Source organism: Physeter macrocephalus, chromosome 19 (genome assembly GCF_002837175.3).
Source record: "Physeter macrocephalus isolate SW-GA chromosome 19, ASM283717v5, whole genome shotgun sequence".
NCBI lineage: Eukaryota > Metazoa > Chordata > Mammalia > Artiodactyla > Physeteridae > Physeter > Physeter macrocephalus.
The window spans coordinates 81,733,912-81,756,189 of NC_041232.1; the positions used below are offsets into that span (position 1 = coordinate 81,733,912).

Below are 22,278 nucleotides of genomic sequence, written 5' to 3' on the forward strand. Positions count from 1 at the left end.
TAATCTGAGATTTATTCATTTTGTTGTATAAATCACCAGCTCATTCCTTTTTATTGCTGACCAGCACTCCATTGCAGTGGTGGTGGTTGGTATGTTTATCCATTCACCAGTTAAAAGGTATTTGGTTTGTTTCCACGTTTTGGTCATTATGCATAGAGATACTATTAAACATTCAAGTACGTGTCTTTGTGGGAACATGCATCTCCAGCTGACCTGAGTAAGTACCTGGGATTGGGATTGCTGAGTTTCAGGATAGTGAATGATTAAATTTATAAGAAATTGCCAAGCTGTTTTCCCAAGTGACTGTACCATTTTGCATTTGCACCAGCGATGAATGAGAGTTCCAGTTGCTCTGCTTTCTGGCCAGAGTCCATTATTGTTAGTTTGTATATATGTATTTTTAAAATTTTAGCTATTATGAAAGATATGTAGAAGCAAGTCATGGTAATTTTAATTTGCATTTTCCTAATGCCTCGTGATGTTGAACCATTTCACGTGCTTAACTGTCACCCATATTTCTGTTTTAGTGAAGTGTCTTGTCATTTTCTGAGCATTCTTTTTTTTTACATTATTATTTTAAAATAATTATAAATTCATAGGAAGTTGAAGATGATGCAGAGAGGTTCTGTTTATGCTTTGCCCAGTTTCTCCATTGGTTAAGTAATTATAGTACCATATTAAAATAAAGAAACTGACATTAGTAAAACGGTGTATATAGTTCTATGTCATTTTATCACATGTGTAGATTTGTGTTAACCACCACTGCAAAGTTATTTCTTATATTGGCTTCTCTGTTGTTTTTCTGCTCACAATTTCATTGATTTCTGATCTTATCTTTATTCCTTGCATATCCTTTGGGTTTGTTTTTCTTTTCCTAGTGTCTTGTGGCAGGAAATTAGATTGATTTGCTATATTCCTTCTTTTCTACCTTAAGCATTTAGTGCTATGCATTTTCCTCTCTGAATTGCTTTAGCTGCATTCCACACATTTTAAGATGTTATATTTTTATCTACTCACTGTAATTTTTTTATTTCCAAAGGAATGAGACTTATTCAAAGAATTGATGTGTTCTTTAACCAATGGATTATTTAGAAGTGTGTTTCTTAGTTTCTAAGTGTTGGAGATTTTTTTTTTGCTGTCTTTCTTGTTAATGATTTCTAGGTTGATGTCATTGTGGTCAGACAACCTATGATTTCAGTCATTTAAAATCTTAGGTTTATTTTGTGATTCATGGTATAATTTATATTGGTGAATATTCTATGGGTGCTTGAAAAAATTGTATTCTGGTGTTGTTGAGTTTTCTGTATATGTCAATTGGTTGATGGCCTTGTTGAGTTCTTCTGTATCCTTCATGATTTTCTAATTGTTCTGTTGTTGAAGTAGGGGAGTTGATGTCTCCAATTTTGCTTGTGAATTTATTTTTTAATCAGTGTTTGCTTTATATGTTTTACACTTCTACAGTTTGAATACATATTTAGGGCTGCTATGTATTCTTTGTAGGTTGACCTTTTGATCATTTTGTACTGCTCTGTATGTCTCTTAATATTCAGTTTCTTAATATTTTATTGAAGGTTTTAGATCTATGTTCATAAGAGATACAGCCTGAAAATTGTCTGTTGATGTCTGTGTCTGGTTTTAGTAACAGGGTAATAGTGTTTTCATGAAATGGTCCTTCATCTTCTATTATGTTGAAGAGTTTGAGCAGAATTGGCATTATTTCTTCTTTAATTGTTTGTTTTCATTCAACAGAGATGTCATCTAGGCCTGGAATGCTTTCTGTGGAAAGTTTAACTACAAATTCAATTTCTCTTGTAGTCATAAGACTATGCAGTTTATGTATTTCTCCTTGAGAGAGCTTTGGTAATTTCTGTCATTCAATGAATTTCTCAATTTTTATCAAAATTGTCTAATTTATAGACATAAACTGCATTATATTCCTTTTTTTATGTTTATAGGGTCTAGAATGATGCTAGTGATGTCCTATACTCCTGATGTTGTTAATTTGTGTCTCCCCCATCCCCCTTCATCTGTCTAGCTAGAGAGTTATCTGTTTTATTACTCATTTTAAACAACTTCCTTTTGGTTTCATTGATGATATCCATTGGTTTTTCTGGCTACAATTACATTGTATTTCTATCTTAATTTTACAATTACCTTTCATTTGGTTAGCTGTGAACTTAATTTTCTTTTTCTAGTATCTTGACGTCAAAGCTTAGATTATTGTCTTGAGAACTCTTTGATAATGTAAGCATTTAATACTATAAAATTTCCTCTAAGCACTGCTTTATATGCATCCTACACATATTGATATGTTGTGTTTTTATTTCCAAATATTGTCTAATTTTCCTTTTGAATGGTATGTTATTTAGAAGTGTGTGTTTAAATTCAAAATTTGTCCCTAAGATTAAGTGATCAGTGACACTATGTACACCCTGGGAAGAATTTCAGTTGAGCCTAATTTCACTAGGGTTATTGGAGATGATAGAATTGCCCTTTGACTTTCTGGTTGCAGGCAAAGATGAAATCTGTATAATCACTAATACATCTTGCTGTACTTTGATTATTGCCCTGTGTCAAGGTGTAGGTCAATACAGAAACTTAAGAAACCACCTATTTTTTAAGGTAGACTGTGATGATTAATGGATTTGTTCAGCTGTTTTGTCCTGGATACTTGGGGTAATAGTTGAGGTTAAAATTGTAAATTGGCTTTAGTGAAGATGGAGAAACTTTACCATATTTTTGCAGTAGTTTAGGTAAAAAATGATAGCCTGGACTAAAATATTTATAACAGATAATTTCTCTTATAAAATGTTTTGAAAGTGAAATTGACAGGATTTGTTCATGGATTTGACATGCACATGAAGGGCTTTCATGTGTGGTCTAAAGGATTCTGGCTTTACACCAAAAGATATTTTTCTCTTAGGTGGAGGTATCATTATGAGAATTAGGCAACTAAGATGAGTGTGGATGAAGACAGGTGAAATCATCATTCTGGTTTTGAATGTGGTTAGTTTCAGTTGATCTTGTGACACTGAAAATCATGAGACCAAAGTCTCAGAGAAAGTTCAGTATCAGAAAGTAATTACACTTTTCCAGTGGAGTTGGGAGTAAATGTGGTTGATCAATGATTTAATCTACTCAGACACAAAAAAAGATATCATGTAGTCAAGTTTCACCTTAGAGAAAAAATATTGTAATTTTTTGTGCATCATTGAGAGTGGATTATATTTCCTGGAGTGAATGTAGCAGAATAGGAGCAGAAAAAGCCTGAGAAATTCCGACATCTAACAGCCAAGTAGAGGATGATGAACCTGAAAGTGAACAGAATGCTGGGCAGAGCAAGGACAGTAAAACACCAAAGTCAAGGGAAGGGAGTGTTTGAACAAAGGGATGGGGATAAAGACAAGAACAAGTAGTTCTGAATGTTATTGAGCATGAAAATATGATGAAGTCTAAAACAGGACTATTCGATTATATGACTTACATGTCATAATACCTCCCAATATCCAGCATTTTCTGTGGATATAGATTTTGGGCTTTGGGTTTTACTGATGCTTTTGGTATTTTTAAAAATAATGCTATACATTTTAATAACTGCTGTGCTAGATTTTTGTAACTTTGGTATTTTTGTTAGATATTGGAGGCAGAGAGTTTAAGGGATTATTTACAAAATAAAGATAAAAGGGGTACTCAGATAATTTGGAGAATATTTATCATGCTTACTGGCAGGTGCTGTGGAAGATGCCAGGAATCCACTAGAAGAAAGTAAAGAACTTTGAAATTATTTTTATGGCGATGAAAATAAGCAGAAATTTAAAAGCATTGGAAATAATACTGCAGTAATGCAGAATAAATATCATCTTTCAATACTGATGACTGAGGTCCTTTATAACTACTTCAATTGAAATATCATCATGTGCTTACATGAAATCTTCGTATATTCCCTTGGATTAAAATTCAGGAGCCCGTGGTCTAAGAGGGGTAAATCTACTGTGATAGCACTTACTCCAGGCTAACTCTTGGAGTTTTTGCATGACTAGAAAGAGGATGCTTGGACAGTCTCAGTGGTTCTCTATTAAGATTATCCATTTACTATTAGTGATTCATCAATCACTTATCACCTGTGAATATGCCATAAATTGACTTTGAGAGAAAGAGGGATTTTACTTAACGTTGGATTTGCCTCTTATATTTCATTAACTGAAAACTATGTGAACTTTCAGATTAAACCTTACTACTAATCAACTTGGTCTTATACCACTGAAACCATAACCCCTAAGACCAGTGTAAGACTAGAGTTTTATAAGAACATATATAGTCAAGCGTTAGGACTCTGTGAGGACACGCATGCTGAATTCTTCAGGTGTCTAGTGCACAGGGCACCACATCTAAGTATGAGTCATTCATATTGTACACACTAGAGATGTATATATTCATTATCACAATTTTTCTGGAATATGGCGTTAAAGTGTCATAAGAAGAACAAGGCGTTATGAAAATTTTCCTGTAGATGGAAGTAAAGTGTCTGGAGGTAGGGACGCTTTTTAGCAATTTTTATAAATGTGCTGTATGAGCAATGGCAACCCTGAGGACATCCAGATGACTTAGTAACCTTTGGTGGTAAAATACTTGCCTGTCTACCCCAGTCATCAGACTTACTTTCCCAAGAAAGCATTACATAACCTACCTAGCAATCACATTCCACCCGAAAGTCCCACTCTTCCTATGCTGACCCTGAAAAACACTCCAACGTTGATAGTAAGGAGGACTCTAGAAAAAAACATACCTGTATTGTCACACCCTTAAGCTTACATCACCGTACGCTTCTAAGTTGCTAACCATCAGAAGAAAGATTATAGCATATATTTGGAGTGAAAAAATGATAAATTTAGGGCAGTTTAAATGGCAATCTTCCTGTCCTGCAAAAACTATAAAACTGACCTAAACCACATGAGTCATTGGAGTGGCTGAGGAAGGAACAGTAGCACAAACAGTCCCCTTACTGGCCTCTAGTTTGCCGTTTGGGTGCATTCTAGTGGTCAGATACCTAATCAATATCAGCCATGCAGCTTCGTGAGAAGTGTGGCTTGGAATACGGTCTACAGACTCCACAGCTCATATTTGACCTTCACTTGTAGTATTGTATTATTTTGGTTGACAGTGGTCTAGCTTTGATTTAATTAAAGGTGGTGAGGATGATAGCTTAAAGACAAAACCCTGAAATAAAAATTAAATCCTGAAAATATTTCAGAGACATGAGTTCAGAGCAGATAATTGACAGCTTAAGACATATCTGGAAACCAGAGAGCCTCTATGACAGCTGTAATAGATGGTCTTACCGCTTGCGCTAAAAATCAGTTCAGGATCATGCTATAATGGTGGCCTCGACACAAAATTGGCTCCGTTTGAAACTTTGCACGTTTTCTTTGTCAAACTGAGGGTTCTCAAAGGGACAATGGGACCCTAAGACTTAGGATAGGAATATTTGGGTAAATCCCCAAATATTTCTCCCCAGATAGCTTTAAACTCTTGAGCAGAAGTAGCTCCTACCCCTGCCGTGGAGACTGTGCAGTGATCCCACCGTCCAGCAAGATGATGCTTACTTTCCTGCAGAACCATTCTCACCTCTCCTCTTTGCCTCTGGGTCGTAGTATAGCCCTAGCAGAGAAATTCAAGCCTTATCCAGAATGCAGTTCAGATTTGGCCAACGTTTACTGGCAGGAAGTGGGAAAATACACGGGGCAGTAGATCTCGGGGAATTAGGCTGAGAGGGGAAGGATAAATATTAAATGGAAGGGTGAATAGGTTTGTTAGTTTACTGCTGATGATATAACAACCACAAATACTTTGCTTCAAAATAACCAATATGTATGTATTATCTGACTGTTCTGTAGGTCAGAAGTCTAAAATGGCTCAGCAGGGCTGTGTTCATTCTGGAGGGTTTAGGGAAAAGTCTATTTACTTGCCTTTCCAGCTTCTGGAGATTGACCACTTCCCTGGCCTTGCAGTTTCTTCGTAGTGTCATACCAGCCTCTCCTATTCTGAATCTGACCCTCCTGCCTCCCTCTTAAAAGGACCTTGTGATAACATTGCATCCACCTGGGTAATCTCCCCTTCACAAATGTCTAAAATTAGTCTAAAAAGTCTCTTTTCCATGTAAGGTACCACGTTCACAAGTTTCAGGGATTAGGACCTGGACATCTTTGGAGAGCCATTATTCTGTTTACCACAGAAGGAGAGGGTTATTCACATCGGGACACTGACCCATGATTTAGGATTCAGTGTTTTGCAAGGACACTGGGAACTCATCCAAATGGTGTTCTGGGAGAGCCCCTGAAATCCAGACATAGCTATGCGTAAGCAAACGAAGTAAAGGTGCCAGAATTTCCTTCACATAGAATTAAAGAAAGGATAAGGGGACTCGAGCTGTTGTCTATGTAACAATGGATGTATTGTCCGCAGCCAAGGAAACCATCACATGGCTATGCTCTGCAGGAGCAGTGTGTTTGCATCGCAGCTGAGGAACTCAGAGTTGTGGGAACATAATGTCCACAGGGAGACATTACCCCATCCCTCAAGGCTGCTCACTGGAAACCCAGGCCCTAGAAATGTCTCAGGTAGAGGGTGGTCAGGACCTTGTCCCCTTGGCTCAGCGAGGGCAGGCAGGCACGCTCAGGTCCAGTGGCAGGTTGCTTCTCTCAATGTGGTGGTAGCCCCATCACAGATGCTGGGTCGGATGTGCTGTTATTTTAACAGAACGTATCAACACAGCTTCTGGCACTGTGTGTGTGGCCTTTTATCTGGCAACTGCTTTCTTCCTTCTAACCACCCCTGGAGAAGATTAAGAACGGTTTGCCTCTAAATAGTGAGAATAGCAGCACACATTCCTTGTCTCGCCCCAGAGCTGTGTTACTTCGCCTGCTGTCTTTCAGAATACAGTACATAGGGACCACGGTCAAGGTGACATTCTAAAGAACATCACGCTGGTTTACTCTATGGATGACATTATGCTAATTAGACCCGGTGATCAGGAAGTTACAAGTATTCCAAGCCTTCTATCAAAGCACATGTTCCAGGAGGTAAGAGTGAACTCCATGGACATTCAGGAGAATGCCATCTCAGTAAAAGGTGTAGTAAAAATTAGAGGGTCTCAGTCATGCTGGGACGTTCCCCTCTAAGGTAAAGAGGAAGTGGCTGCACTTTGCAACTCCTGCTGAGAAGAGGTAAGCAGTTAGTTAATAGCTTTGCGTTTTGGGGGCCACGCAGGTCTCACTTAAGAATCCTTCTGTGAGAGGGATTCTCCCGCTGTTGGCACTTGCTGTCTCCCTTTTTCTGTTCCCAGGCCTTCTTTCTCGCCTTCCACTCACGTTCCACGTCTGCAGCTCTTTCTCTTCCATTTTTCCTGAGCCTCGGTCTATTTTCTCTTTCGCATCAGTTGCCAGAGGCCTACATTCGTTTTTCTGAGCTTAAACTGGTGTGGAGAGGCGCACTCTCAGGCAAACTGTCTTTCAACTCTGCTTCATCAAATGTGAAGGTCGTCTTTCCCACACATACTGTGCACAGAAGAGTGCCTATCGGAAGGACACGGTTAATTTGGTAACAGGGTTAACGATTTTGCTAACTGGTTAAATGTTAATAGTTATCGAAATAGAACGTTCAAGGCAGGCAGGGTGAGAGTGCTTTTTGTAAAATTGGCACTGGCTCCACTATTTGACTTTTTAAGACGTTTGGTTTCTTTTTTTTTTACTCAGACTTAAACCTTAGGAAGGGAAGGTTTTTGGTCTTAATGCTTACAACTGATGAATATTAGCTAAGTGTTATGTTGGTGTGTTTAAGAAATTAATATAGAAAGAAAATATTAAAAGTATCCCCAGAGATGAAGATATGAAACTTTTAAACTTTATAAAATAGGACAGGCTGGGCCACAGAGGGAAGGAACAGCTAAACAGTCAAGTATTAATTACACAGCTACTTGGGCATATCATTTGATAGTTTTGATGCTCTTCCACTTAAGAGCTGACACTTGAAAAATATAAACGTGACTGCTTGTTTTCCTTTGCTTGTTTGTGGTAAAGTGAGTTTGTCTTGTGTTTGAAGTTTAGGGTGATCCTCTTGCTGTACTTCAGAACAGTTCTCTCTGCTGATTTATCTGCTTACAGCCTGGTGGGGCTTGTACCGTCTGACAGTTAGCTCGTGTGCAATGCATTACCTGTAATGATGCTGGAATAAAGTCTCTCTCGGCTTTAAGACAAAAGTACTCCTGGGATACTTTTATTAGATTAACAGATGCCTTCACGTTTTACGTAGGGCCTAGAGCCAGAGGGTGGGGGAACGAGTACCGTAGCCAGTTCAAGCTGTGGTTCAAGGTATCCTGAGAAAAGGTGGTATGATCTGGGAGGGCCGGTAGTGCCGGAGATACCTGTGGCATCCCTCAGTGTGTGAGTCACAGCGCGCTCCTCTAGAGTTCTAGAGTAAAACCCATACCCCCTCACCTTGGGACAGAATAACCCTCTGTTTGGAGAAAAAACAAAACAAAAATCTTAGTGCGCCGCTGGCCACTGGTGGAGGGGCAGCTCCTGGCATCATTCCCAGAAAAGAAGAGTGAAGTGTGTTCTGTGTGGAGATCAGTCTGATAAAAAGTGTAGGAGATTAATCCAATAAAGATGTTTAAAAAAAAAAAAAGTGTAGGGGATTTGAGAACCTCTTCAGACAGTAGCAAGAAATCCAGACTGGTTAAAGAGGAATACTCATGTTGACGAATAATGCCAGATGATTAAAAGGCTGGGTCATATGGTGGAAGTTCCTTCAGGGTCGCAGAAGTTGTTGGAAAATCATTTCACAGGTCATCGGAGAGCCCTCAGGCATTTTCAGCATCAGAGGAAGATGATGAGAATCTGAGCCTGGCGCACAAATTCAGTCTACTATCGACACAAATACTGATCCTTCAGATCTTTCAGAGATATGATTTTCATAAATCCTGTATAGATTTTAGAAAAGAAAAATATTGGGTTGGCCAAAAAGTTCGTTTGGGTTTTTGGTACAGTGCTACCAAAAACCCGAACGAACTTTTTGGCCAACCCAATAACATCGCTCTTGAAAACTTGCTTCAAAATAGGAAAGTAGACCTTCCTCTCAAATTCAACTATTTAATTGTTCTGCTCTTTAAGTAAGCACAGATTTTGTTTCATGTAACAGAATATATGGCTTCTAAGAAAATAAATAATATACAATTTAGAAAAGAGAAATGGCATTTAATTGACAAACTAACTCTGAATACATTATCAGAGAAGCAAAATTCTGGCTGATGATTATTTTCCATCTCCATTGTCTTAGTTCTGTATTCCTTTATTTTTGTCACCAGTCCTGTTTCTAGGGAGATACTTAAGGCTATTGTTTGAAACACAGACTGAACTTGATACACGTGTTCTCTGTCTTTGAGGCTGATTTTGTTTACTCTCTCCAAAAATAAGACAGGAGTTGAAATGTCTCTGTTTTATTACTCTGAATAGGTTAAAACTCTTTTACTCAATACATATGATATAGAGAACATGACAGGATTGAGGTTCTTTCCAGCCTGGGTAGGACACAGAGTAACCCAGATAAGGGATGAATGTTTATTCTCTACAATGCACAGAACTGATATTCATATGTAACGAACAATTTGTCTAAGTGCCTCTCAGTGGTAGAATCAAGCTGGAACCCTGCTGACCGTGGAGTCTGATAAATGAAGCTTCCCGTCTTCCTGTTTTTGTCACCTGTGGGGGAATGTTAGAGAAAAGAAACGGTATGAGTACAAATAGGCCTTTGTTGGCAGAGGAAAAGAATTAAGATCATTGAAATTTCATTTTCAAAGGAATTATTTTTCTCATTTAAAGAAGTTCCAATTTCTCCTCAACAAATTAAAACAGTATGTACCTTTCTTTGTGTTTTATGTTTAATGTTTAAAATGAAATTAAAAGGTCATAAAATTAGCCAGAAAGGATGTTTAATACATGGAACTTGGTGAGGCACATAAAATTCTGGCTTTGAAAACAGGTAAGGGCTCGAATCCCAGCCCTGTTAATTCTTAGCTACAGTTTTTTACTTCTAACCTTTACTTTTTCCTGTCATGACTATCAGCTGGAAATAAAGGTAAGCTAATTCACCCTTTATACTATTTCAAGAACAGAAGGAAAAATCTGGAACAGACAAAAGCCTAAGGATTTTTAACATATTAAACTTCAAAGTTTCACAACTCCTAAGGTTTTTCTTGAAAATAGAAAAGAAAGCCAAAGTTTGCTTCAATAATTATTCATAACATTTGGATTTCATGGTAAATGTACTGGTACATGTGTTTTCATTTATATTAAATTTGCTACAAAACCTATGTATGTTTTACCACATTTATTATAGATGGTAGTTAAATAATTCATACTGAGTTGAGAATCACTGTTTTGTAGAAAGTGCATACGTGTTTTCCTCCTGGGAGCACATAAAATGTAAATCAGAGCAAGTCCTCTCTCTGTGCAATGCGGTCAAATAGCTTTATACCTCACTTTAAATAAAAACCCAAGTCGTGGCTGACTTACACAGAGGAGGGTGATTCCAATCAATATGCCCAGAGCATTCCCCATCAACGCCTGTTATTTCAATGTGCTTGTTTACAGCACCCCTTTCACCTTCTGAAGTGTCCTGCTCCGAAGGGTAAGTCATGGTCGCCCTATTTGTGAGGCGTTCCGGGATCTGGCCCCTGGAACCTCTCAGGTCTCAGCTTCGCCTGCTCCACCCTTGCTTACCCTCCAGAAGCACGGGCTTTCTGGTGATCCCTCGCGCAGACCAGACCCAGACCCCAGGGCCTTTGCCCTTGACTCTGCTCAGCATGGGTCTCCCCCCATAACTGTGTGGTTCACTCCCTAGCTTCTTTCAAGCTTTGACTCAGTGAAGCCTTTGCTGTCCATCTTACAGTCACATTCTTCCCAGGAGAGAGAACTCACAGGAGGGTTTAAAAGAGAAAATTTAATAGAAAAGCTATTAGCTAAGTATGAAGAATCGTTAACCAGGTAACTGGAAGAGGGGCAGTGAAAACACGAAGGCATCACAGAGGCCGCTGCTGTAGGAAGCAGCTGCCATCCCTGCGGCTGGAGAAAAGGGGAAACAACTGGGATGATGACAGTTTAGAAGCCTGGAGGATGAGCCCTGCCAAGCTTGGTCCCGGCCGTCAAGGAAAGGTGCTACTCCACCGGCTGGTGTCTCTGGGCTTGGAGGAGACGATCCACGGGCTTGGGCACCTCCGCCTCTGAGGAGCCACCAGCCAGTTGGTGCATGCACGTACTTCTCTGGGGTCGGTTCTGAAAGTGGTGGGAAAACAAAAAAACAGGCTTTGGCTGCTTGAGACAGAATGCTGACGTACAGGGAGGCTGCACGGACCCTGGTGGAACCAGGAAGCCAGCAGGAAGTGAAGAAGAAGTAGAAGGCCCCTTCCTCCTCCTCCTCAGCTTGTCTCTAGCACCCCCTACAGTCAGGGCCTTGCCAGGAGCCGGCCAGCTGGGCAGCGATGTGCTCTACAAAGCTCTAGGCCAGCGGCGCCCAGTACCACGCGGAAGAGGGGGTGGGTTTTGAAACTGAGAGGCAAATGTTTAATGCTTGACCACCCACTCTGTCTAGAGTTTCACCACCTTCCAACATTGCCTGTTCTCTGTCCTGCTTTATTTTCCCCCTTAATGCTTCTCATTTAAGTACTATGTATTTGTCTTATTTCCAGTGTTTATTGGTTATCTGCCTCGTTAAAATAAAAGCTGCACAATGACAGGGATGTGTGAACTTTGTTTAATGCTTTATCCAACCTAAAAAAAAAAATCCTGGCATAAAGGTGGTCCTCAGAGTAGTAATATGAATAACAAACATCACTTTTACAGTAATGACTATGTACAAGGTTCTATTCCATGTAACTAATGCATATTTAGCCTGAAAATAGACTTTTGTACTAATTTATTATCACCCTTATAGGTAAGGAGATGTGTAAAAATGTTAACTTGCCCGCGCTCACGTAACTAATAAACTGGAGAGCCAGGGTTGGCGTCAAGGCAGCCGGCTCTAAAGCCTGCAGTCTTACCCTCCATGTGAAATTGAAAATACAAATAAAAATAGTAAATGCACTCTTTCAGTTATCCACACTTCACAACGTCTAACTATACTATCCCAGACCATTACCTGATGTCAAGTGTCTGAGCAGACTTAATGATCAAGAAGAAATATTGTTATTGGATTTGTCTTTAAGATTGGAACCTTAAAATGAAGGGTAAATATAATTGGCAATAGTATGCCCTTTGAAAGATGTCACTAACATTAATAAAAGCAAACATCTCAGGGATTAAAGAGGCTCACCAGAGGCAAAATTTTTTTGGAACTAAGCCCTTGTTTAGTTCAGTAAAACAAGAGCTCAACTCACAAGAGTAGAGCCTGCGCGATTGTTGTGTCGAATCGTTTGCATTATTAGCGTGGTCTGCTCTGTATGGTGCACAAAAAACTTCTTCTGACCCCAACCTCTATTTTCCTGGTGATTAATATTTAATTAAGCATTAATAAATACCAAAAAAGAGCCTGAAAGGAATACAATAGCATTCATCTTTGCAGTTACAGAGGGAGATAATCTTTCTTGATATATAGCAAACACTCCCTCCTGTACTATTTATCTTGGAGTTTTCCCCTCAAATTTTAAAACTGTCTTAGAACAAATAATTCACTTACAAGGACAGCACATTTTATTAACAAAATGGGGACAAGAACTCAGTTTCAACTGACCTGAAATGCTTTTAAAAATCTGTTAAAATGTTTCTTCCTCTTTAATGTGAGGACTTGGGTCGTCGCTATGGCTGTGTCTACACAGGAGATAAATCAGAGCCACCCTGGGGATGATCCTGTGGGACAGAGAGCAGAGACTTAGAGCAATCCCACCGTGGCTTCTGCTGTCTCCTCTGGGACACACAACTGCTATTTCTGCAGCATCTTTATTTACATTTACATACGTGGAATTTTCCCAGGCTGCGGACGCCTGCGTGATTTGCATCAAGTTTAAGAATTAGAGATTCACAGATTCTTGTTTTAGTAATAATTGGCCTGATGTACTGAGCAAGGGGCACTTGGTGTCATGTGCTCGGGTTACGTTTAAACTTCCCAACGGATCTGTGAGAAACGTGTTCTGATCTTTGTTTAAGGAAAATAAGTTGTATAGTCGGTGGAGGGTGCGAAGCAGGTGTGAAGAGGGTGTGGCTACCTCCGTGGCCTTGCTCTTAACCTCTAGGTTTAAGTCATAAGCCCACGGGCGTAAGGCTGGACAGTGGCCCAGTGAAGTGGAACGAGGTCTCTTGTTTATAATTCAGTGTTATTAATGACATCATACTTATACCCTTTGTCGAGACTCAATATTCCTAATGTAAATATGGATTGACATGTACACACTGCTCTGTATAAACCAGATAACCAATAAAGACCTACTGTATGGCACAGGGAACTCTTCTCAGTACTCTGTAATGACCTACATAGGAAAAGAATCTAAAAAAAGAGTGGCTATGTGTATAACTGATTCACTGCTGTACAACAGAAACTAACACAACATTGTAAATCAACTATACTCCGATAAAAAATTAAAAAGAAAAAAAGCTTTGCCTTGTAGATCATGATGATTCTGTATCTAGGCCAAGGATAAGCAACCTATAGGGCAGAGGCAGTGGCTGGTAGCAGCATCTTCATGGTCTTGGCTGTGCAGCATCTAAGGGCGGCGGGCCCTGCCCCCTCCTGCCTCCCCTGCCCCCTCCTGCCTCCCCTGCCCGTGCCCCCAAATGTGGGGTGACCCTCACCACCCCTTTTCAAGAATTCACACCCTGTGGCTTTAAACAATAAGACTTCTAATGACTAATGTCATGGTAGCGGCATACCTACGTGGGTGTGACATCTAGAAGATAAATGTTCCATGCCAGAATCCCTTATTTACCTTAGGCACCTTCTAAGCAGCGAAATCTGTGCTGAAATGATAGGTATGTAGGGCTAGATAGACCGGGAGGGAGGGGATGGGGAAGAAAGGGGAGGAGAGGAAGGTATTTAAAAACTCAAATCATAAGCGTACGATGATGTTTACAATAGAGTTGAACTCAGTGAAATGAAAACTCGTTTTAAAAGCTAGTTTATAGTTAACATAGGCTTAGAGCATCCTCAGTCATCGACTTTTTGTGTCCACTTCTGGGTCCTCCTCTCCAAGAAGCTGGGCTCACACTTCAGTGAGTTGAGCCTCTGTTTTAGTTGTAGTTGGAGGCCTTCTACCTTCAGAATTGTCCTAGGTCTGTAGATGCCCTTTTGGTCCTGTGCTGCTAGTGGTGGGATGGAAGGGTTTTTCACTTGAGTCCAGTTCTTAGTGTTTGAATCTGAAGTAGATCAAAGCTCACATTACCTTGGACTTTGCTTCTCTCTGAAACACGGAATAACAGGCTGGTGGCTTGGTTTACTTCTTAAATGTGGGAACGATGTGCCCCTTGACTGACTTGTAACTCTCTCTCCATCCCAGTTTTTCTGTCGTGTGTGCGAGTATATGTGTGTGTTCTCTACCCACTTGAGAGCTCTCTTAGCGGGGCAGAAGACGAGTCTTGGTCCCTTCCTCCCTTGTTAGGATGATTCATAAGCATTGGACCTGCGCAGAAGAGGCTCCCCATTGTACAAAGTCAGGACTCGCTCTGTAAAATTTTGTTGCAGTCTTTCCAGATCAGTGTCCTGGGAGTGGCTCTGGGCTGACTCATTGAGACGATATTAAATGATGTAATTTATCTTAATATTTTTGTATTTTAGTAAAACCCTTGTGTTTTCAAAATTCCTAAATAGTGCATTTAAAACAACAATTTCTTTCCCTAGATAAATCTTAATACATTTAATTAAGACTTGGAGGTTATAAGCAGGTTATAATTAAGCAGGTTATAAGAAAACATGAAGATATGTTATAAAAATTGTTATTACATTTCATTGTTTCCCCTGTATGTAGAATAATTGTTGATGTGTGTACATATATAATATACGTACATATGTATATATTATCTATGTACATATGTATTAGAAATATATATACATGTTAGAAATAATTGTAAATGTTTGAATTTTTTTTTTTTTTTTTTTTGCAGATGGGAATTTTCTTGCTCAGGAACTGGACCTTCTAAACCAGATTCGGTTGATGACAACATGGCGACAAGTGTCAGCTTTCAGCCTCAGTTTCCCCCGCTGAACCACCACGACGTGGTAAGTTAGACAACGTCTGTGATTTATTTTGTGTCTAGTACGCTTTTTCTTTGCGAAAGGAATTCATGGAGGACTGTGGAAGTTATAACGGTTTACTTAATTTTAATTACAGTGAATTTCCTTTGACATATTTCTTTGGAATCTTGCTCTGTTGGGTTTGAAAGAAGAAGAGATGTTGGTCATGGTTTTTGGTCTTCCTGTGTGGCTGTTTTATTAGCTGCCTTCCACTGGCTGTTTCAAGTCGAGCGGTGAATCTCGTGACTAGTACATGGCATCCTGGTGTGATCTTCTTGACATTGGGAGGGTTTAACCTCCCCATAAAATATCGGGTACATTTCCGTGACCAGGATGTATGTTTAAGTCGTAAGAATGTAAATAGTCTCATGAATTTTTGTGCCTAACTTTTCATAGAAAGGAAGATGGTTCTCAAGGAGAATCATCTCCCACTATGTTTACATCCCTCATCAGCATTGTCTGATAGAAAACAGAATCTAAAAAGTAAGAATTTTGCGATAATGTTCATTCAGATTTCTAGCATGGTTAAGCAATCTACTTGGTATGTAATCTCCTCCCACAGGAGGCTGCATTTATAGGCCTTTTGTACGCTTTACAGGACAGATTTCTGTTCCTTGTTAAAAATGCAAAGCTAAAGAGTATATTTATGCATAATTGATACTCTCACTGTAGCAGAACATTTTTGTTAATATTTTAGAATCTGATGAGCTTCAACCTTCGAATTAATATTGGAGGGAATTTCAATCTATTCTTTCAAATTCTGTTTTGTACATTATAATCTTTTTTTTTTTTTTTTTTTTTTTTTTTTGCGGTACGCGGGCCTCTCACCGCTGTGGCCTCTCCCGTTGCGGAGCACAGGCTCCGGACGCGCAGGCTCAGCGGCCATGGCTCACGGGCCCAGCCGCTCCGCGGCATGTGGGATCCTCCCGGACCGGGGCGCGAACCCAGTTCCCCTGCATCGGCAGGCGGACACGCAACCGCTGCGCCACCAGGGAAGCCCTGTTTTGTACATTATATATTTACTGAGACCAACATTGCATCTCTACTATGTTTAAGACAGGAGCTGCCAAAAAAAAAAATTGGGAAAAAACCATGTTCAATTTTATTGAAAATATTTCCTTATGGATTTGGCATTTGGGGTGGATAAAATGTTATATTTTCAAACAGCATGATATGTCTTATTTTCATAATATTTGGAATAATGTATACATGCAAAAACATATTTGGACAGCTCAGTAGGAGAAAAACAATCTGTCAAGTCTGATAATATTGTGTAAACCTTGTAAACATCTCAGCAAGTCTTCCAACTGTTTCGGGAATAATTGTGCCCGTGTAAGTTGATGAACAAGGGAATCAGTAAAAATAGCTGTCATGATGAAATACAGCCCGTTCTTCAATAGATGATTGGCTATTTTATGTTGCCATGGCTGATTCTCCACCTTCTCTCCAGTGCTATTTGGATAGATAATTTCTTCAATGAACCAGGAAGTATAAATCAGAAATATATTGAGCAAATTGTGCAAGGTGTTCCAGAGAAAGAATAATTCCTCTGTTAACAGTTTATAGCTTCGTGCTAATGAGGAGAGTCTTCAGCTAGCAAGAGAGCAATTTAGGCCACAAAGTAGAGGTAACTTAGTAACTCGGAGAAGAAATGAACACTGAAATCTTTGCTGGAATGTTTGGGGCTTTTTCAGTGTCTGCTAATAAGGCTTCCTGCTTAGTTATCAATTTACTTGGCCCTCGCTAGCTTAAGGCTTGATTTTAAAACCCGAAAATCTCCCTTAGTTGAAGGAGTGATGGGGTGAGGCAGAGGAACATTAAAGGAAACAGTACAAATGAGGTCTGTTAGCCATGATCAAAAGCAAAATGCGAAGAAATGTTAGCAGGAAGAGGAAGGTTATCCTTTTCTAACTCAGGCTAATGATTTTTTTTTTTCCTTTAGATTCAACTAAGGATCTTACCTCAAAGCCCTTGAGTGGGAGGCTTTTATTCTTGTTTTGGTTTTAAATTTTATCCTCAGAATAAAATTTCTAAAATATATAAACAATGTGGAAAGAACAATGAGTTAGACATTGAAGAGCTGAGTATCTTTTGGGGGGGCTGTGCCCTTAACTAGCTGTTTTACTTCGCCAGGATGAATACTGTCATCCCGAGAATGAGAATATGGCCAGTAGGTTTCCTTAGCCTATAACATGATTTTACATTGCTTTGGAATTATACCACCCTATTAACTGTGTTAAAGCATCTTTTCTGTTCGGAGGGTTCATTTGCTTATGCTTGCCTGGTTTAGCAACATGATATGGGATCACTGTATATTCCATTTCAGTAAATATTTCTTTTTTAATCTAAGTGGGTAGTAACTCTGCAGCAATCCTTGCTAGTCTTATGAGCCATGTGAGGGATCCACCTGTCATTGGTCACACTTCATGTGAAATGCAAATGTTGCTGTTTTTCCACAAACTTTTTTGTTCTCATCATGACCTTGAAGAGAATTAATGTGATATCATTTTTACATGCTGGATTTTGACCTGGAAAGAACATACACAAAAAGGATTCATATTATGCTTCTCCAAGCTGCTTTGAATATTTCCTCCCCAGATCATCTTAGGAGATCTGTTAATAATTATGTTGCAGAGGATTTCATATGACATAATTGAACTTAGGAGTATGAGATGCTAATATTGATAACTCATGAGATGTGTAGATACCGGAATGACTAGAATAGTCTAATAGGTGAAAAGGAATATTGGTAAAGTATTAAGCCGTTAAATTAAATTTGTTTACGCTTGGAAATTTTTTTTTTGTATACTGGTTATTGTCATTTTAGAATACCGACAAATTTTATAGAAATGATTTTTCAAACTTTGGTACTTGTAGTTGTGAGGGTACATGGAGATTTTCCAAAGGGTAGATGGAGAGTTTGAAAGGGTCCATGAACGAGGATAATTTTAAGGGAATACATTTGGAGATCCACTTCACAGGTGATGTCATACATACCTACACAACACCCCAATACAGTTTCATGTGAATAGTAAGTCTTTTATTCTCTCTGTGTACTCAAAGACAGTTGTTTTGTCCTGTTATCATTCTCTAAGATGTAATTAGGGGCAGTTCATATTAAAATAGACAGAAAAGGTATAGGGCAGCCAGTGTGTGTGTTAATTTATCATTATTTTATTATTAACATATGATTTGACATACTTAACACAGATTATGAAGAACATTTGGTAAAGCATCTAGCTATAGCTTGGAATTTGGGTCATTTTCATGGCAGCGTAAGACGTTAGATAAGAAAAGTCATCTTTGAGAGCCTTGCTCAGTTTATTATGTGATTAAGAGCAACTTTGACCAAATTATTTTAAAAGCTAGTATTTTGTGACTGACTTTCTCTCTATCACTAATATCCTGAATGAAAGACACACACTAGTCAGAGCAGTCATTTTGATACTGCTTCGGTTTGCTACTTCAGCGCAAAAATCATCTTAAGAATGACCATCATCCAGTCCTTTTCTTGGAGGCCTGACATACATGTCCCCTGGACCAGGGTAAGTGACAGGATGACCACCTGAGTTTATGGAGCTAGAGGAATCTATTAAAGTATGTCTAAAAGAGGGGGCCGGTGTCAGGAGTGTGGGTGCCTGGTGATAGAACAAGGCAAGAGATCTGGCCAGCATTAGGAGCTGAGGTGTAAAGTCTGAGAGATTGACGAGAGTAACGAAAATCCACTGACAGCAGGAGCTGGGAAAGCTTTTCACAGTAGACGAGAAGAGTCGCGGTCTGAGCAAGTATCCCACTCAGCTTCCCACAGCCTGGCTATCTCAGGTGCCCAGGGACCTGTGTTGTCCTTGACCTCCATCCCTTTAATGGGTCCTAAAAGGGATGGGCACCTATCCCCAAGGATAGGTTCTTCCAAAAATTTAAAAGCCAGAGATTTGTTAGGTTGTTTATTTATATAGAAGTGACTTGCTCACAAGGATGATGCGCCTTGGCGACACTGGATAGTTCATATTGTTGTGTCTTCAAGTTCAGTAGTCTTTTCTTCTACAAGCACAATTTGCCATCAACCTCATCCAGTTGTTTTTCATTTCACATATTATAGTTTTCATCTCTAGAAGTCCTCTTTGGGTATTTCTATATTTTTTTATGTCTGTACTTAATTTGTCAACTGTTTAAAATACAGTTACTGCTTTAATGTCCTTACTTATTAATTCTGACATCTGTGTCATTCTCTGCTGTGATTGAGTGATTTCCCTACCCACTATGGATCATATTTTCTTTATTCTTTGGAATCCAGTCAAATATTACCAGATATGTAAGCATTGTGAACTTTGTATTGTTGGATGTTGGAAATAGGTGTGTTCTTGGACACAGTTAAATTACTTGGAAACAGTTAGCCTTGTTGGGGGTCTGATTTTTAAGAAGGGTTAGGAGGGAGATGTGCTTAGTCTAGGGCTATTTGTTTGAGGTAAAATGCTATGGCCAAAGCAACCGGTGAAGCAGAATTCAATTCTCATTACACTTTTTGGGAAGTTTGAGATGATGTAAAGTATTGGGATTTGAGAAAAATGTTAGGCATAACTATTATATATATAAGTGAAGAATAAATTGACTTACATTCCTTTAAAATAAATAATGCTAAATTATTACAAATAGCAGTTATAAATTAATACAGAGTCAAGTGTTGTTCAGTACTTGAAATACTATTTGCATGGTAAGTAATCTGATGTTTCTATGCACTGATTATGTCACTGACTCCGGTGGAACTGCTTCTCTTTACCTCATTGTTAAGTCTAGGTTGTGAGCTTTTTCTCTTTACTATCTTTGGAAAATATGTAACATATTGCCCTTGCATTTATGACTGTGGGATTATGATAGTTAAGGAATCTGATTATCAAAATGATTTAGTTACTTGCTCCAGGTTCTTTCACAGATTGACGTATTTGGCCTATTGTGCTTTTCCACTCTTTATCATTCTATCATTTCTTTTCTATCCTTTTGGCTATAAATAGCATTTAGTAGCAGTACCTTTATTAAATAGTATTCTTTAGCTTTGGATAATAATTTGTTTTTCAAATATTCTTTAGAAACTCTTTGAAAGTTTTATTTGCATAGCTTATACCCACATCCACATTAAATCAAGACTCTTTTCTTCATGTGTTCATTTGCCAAGAATGTCAGTAATATTTTTCATGTGTTTTCAGTGTCTGTAACAAATTTAATTTTTCTATAATTTTCACTGCCATGTGAGTATTTCATTACTGCAGCTCAAAACTAAAAAGGCTTTAAAAGCCCATGCTATGCGTTTGTTTAAAAACAGTTTAAAAAACAAAATTACTGTACGATGCTATAAAGAATTGAATAGGATTTTAATGAACATTTCTTTTCATCCTGATATATTCGATTGCATTTCATAGTAGAAAGACCTTGTAATGCTATCATGGAAAAACTTAATCTAGACAAATTGTAAAAAGTGATGGGTAATATAAAATATTAAAGATACAGATGAACTGGCAAGAAGGCAAGAGAAATTCCTCAGGGCCAGCTATGAAGATGAGGTCGAAGGCTGGTGAGCGGTCTCTGTGACTTCATTGCCAGTCTCAGTATCAAGGAGGCTTCCTTTCATTACTGTGTGGGGGACGCTCAAGACAAGATTTTGAACTTGTTCAAAACATAAAGGTTTTATTGAAGTTCTTTTAGATAGCTAGTCCTATTGAAGGGTTACAACTTCAGTGAAAAAATGCAATTAAAAATAATTCTGTTCACTGTCAAAGAGACAATATGACATCCTGTTTGTCTTCACCTGACTGCTGAACAGGATAGAATCACACTTAAGAACTGGTAACAACAGGCTTGCTTTCAGTTTAATGTTGAAATATACATTTTCTCTGTGTTGAGGAAAGCATCAAGCTAAAATATTAATATGTGTGGTGCTAGGCTTAAAATAACCCTGGGACACCTAGTGGCAAGAGAAAAGCAATTCTGCAGAGATACACTAAGCCGCTTTCACGGTCTAATTCAAATCACCTGAGAAGAAAGCTTCCACGAGCAAGTGCCAGCAAAACCACAAACAGCAGAAACAGAGCACCCCACAAGTTTCCAGTCGTTGAATTTCTGTGTTGAGGAAAGCATCAAGCTAAAATATTAATATGTGTGGTGCTAGGCTTAAAATAACCCTGGGACACCTAGTGGCAAGAGAAAAGCAATTCTGCAGAGATACACTAAGCCGCTTTCACAGTCTAATTCAAATCACCTGAGAAGAAAGCTTCCACGAGCAAGTGCCAGCAAAACAACAAACAGCAGAAACAGAGCACCCCACAAGTTTCCAGTCGTTGAATTAGCACCTGTGGACTCTAGTGTGTTTAAATGGTCAAAGAAGTAGAAACGGAACGGATCACATAAGAAATACACCAGATCAAAAACAGACAGAGGCATATTAGAAAGAGCAATGGGGCCTCATCCTTATCTGTTTGGAAAGGCTGGGTTTCAGACACTCCTGTGTTGCAGGCAAACAGAGGATGAGGGAGCCGGGCCACTCAGGCATCAAGGCTGGGCTGAGAACTGGCTCAAATCTCTCACACTCCGGGAGAATCTGGTCATGTGGCAATGTGCGTGGGGGAGAGGAAGCAGAGAGAAGTAGCTGAGTCATGGGATCAGGAGGCACGGAAGGGGATTTTGTCAGGCAGCTTATGTTCCTCATCTTCCCAAGTGAATTTCCTTTATTTCCTGGGTTATGAATCTTGCCCTGATGACACAAGGCACAAGGCAGTTTAATGGTGGCATGAATGAACTCAACTCTAGTTCTGCTTTGTAGACTTTGGTTCTGGTCTTGTCTGATGTCAGGCCTTTCAGCTTTTCCCTCGATTCTTCACGTAAATCCAACATATACTTTCCATTATTCAAGTTAGCCAGATTTGGTTTATGTGGCTTGTGTACGAAGAATTCTAAAAATTACAGAATAGAACGTTAAACAGCTACTCTCTCTACTGTACAATGTACTTGGGCCCTATA

At 39.1% G+C, this 22,278-nt stretch overlaps 1 long non-coding RNA gene across 3 annotated transcripts in view; it reads left to right on the forward strand.

The window, feature by feature from the left end:
* Positions 1-22,278, forward strand: part of LOC114484463 (uncharacterized) — a 574,102-nt gene that overhangs the window by 69,540 nt on the left and 482,284 nt on the right. For 2 of the 3 annotated variants that reach the window (XR_008616008.1, XR_003677375.1), the window contains exon 2: positions 15,141-15,255. This is a non-coding gene — a long non-coding RNA (uncharacterized lncRNA). Of the gene's footprint in view, positions 1-7,042; positions 7,080-15,140; positions 15,256-22,278 lie in introns of those variants that run through there. The other variant, XR_003677376.2, reaches the window with a different exon arrangement.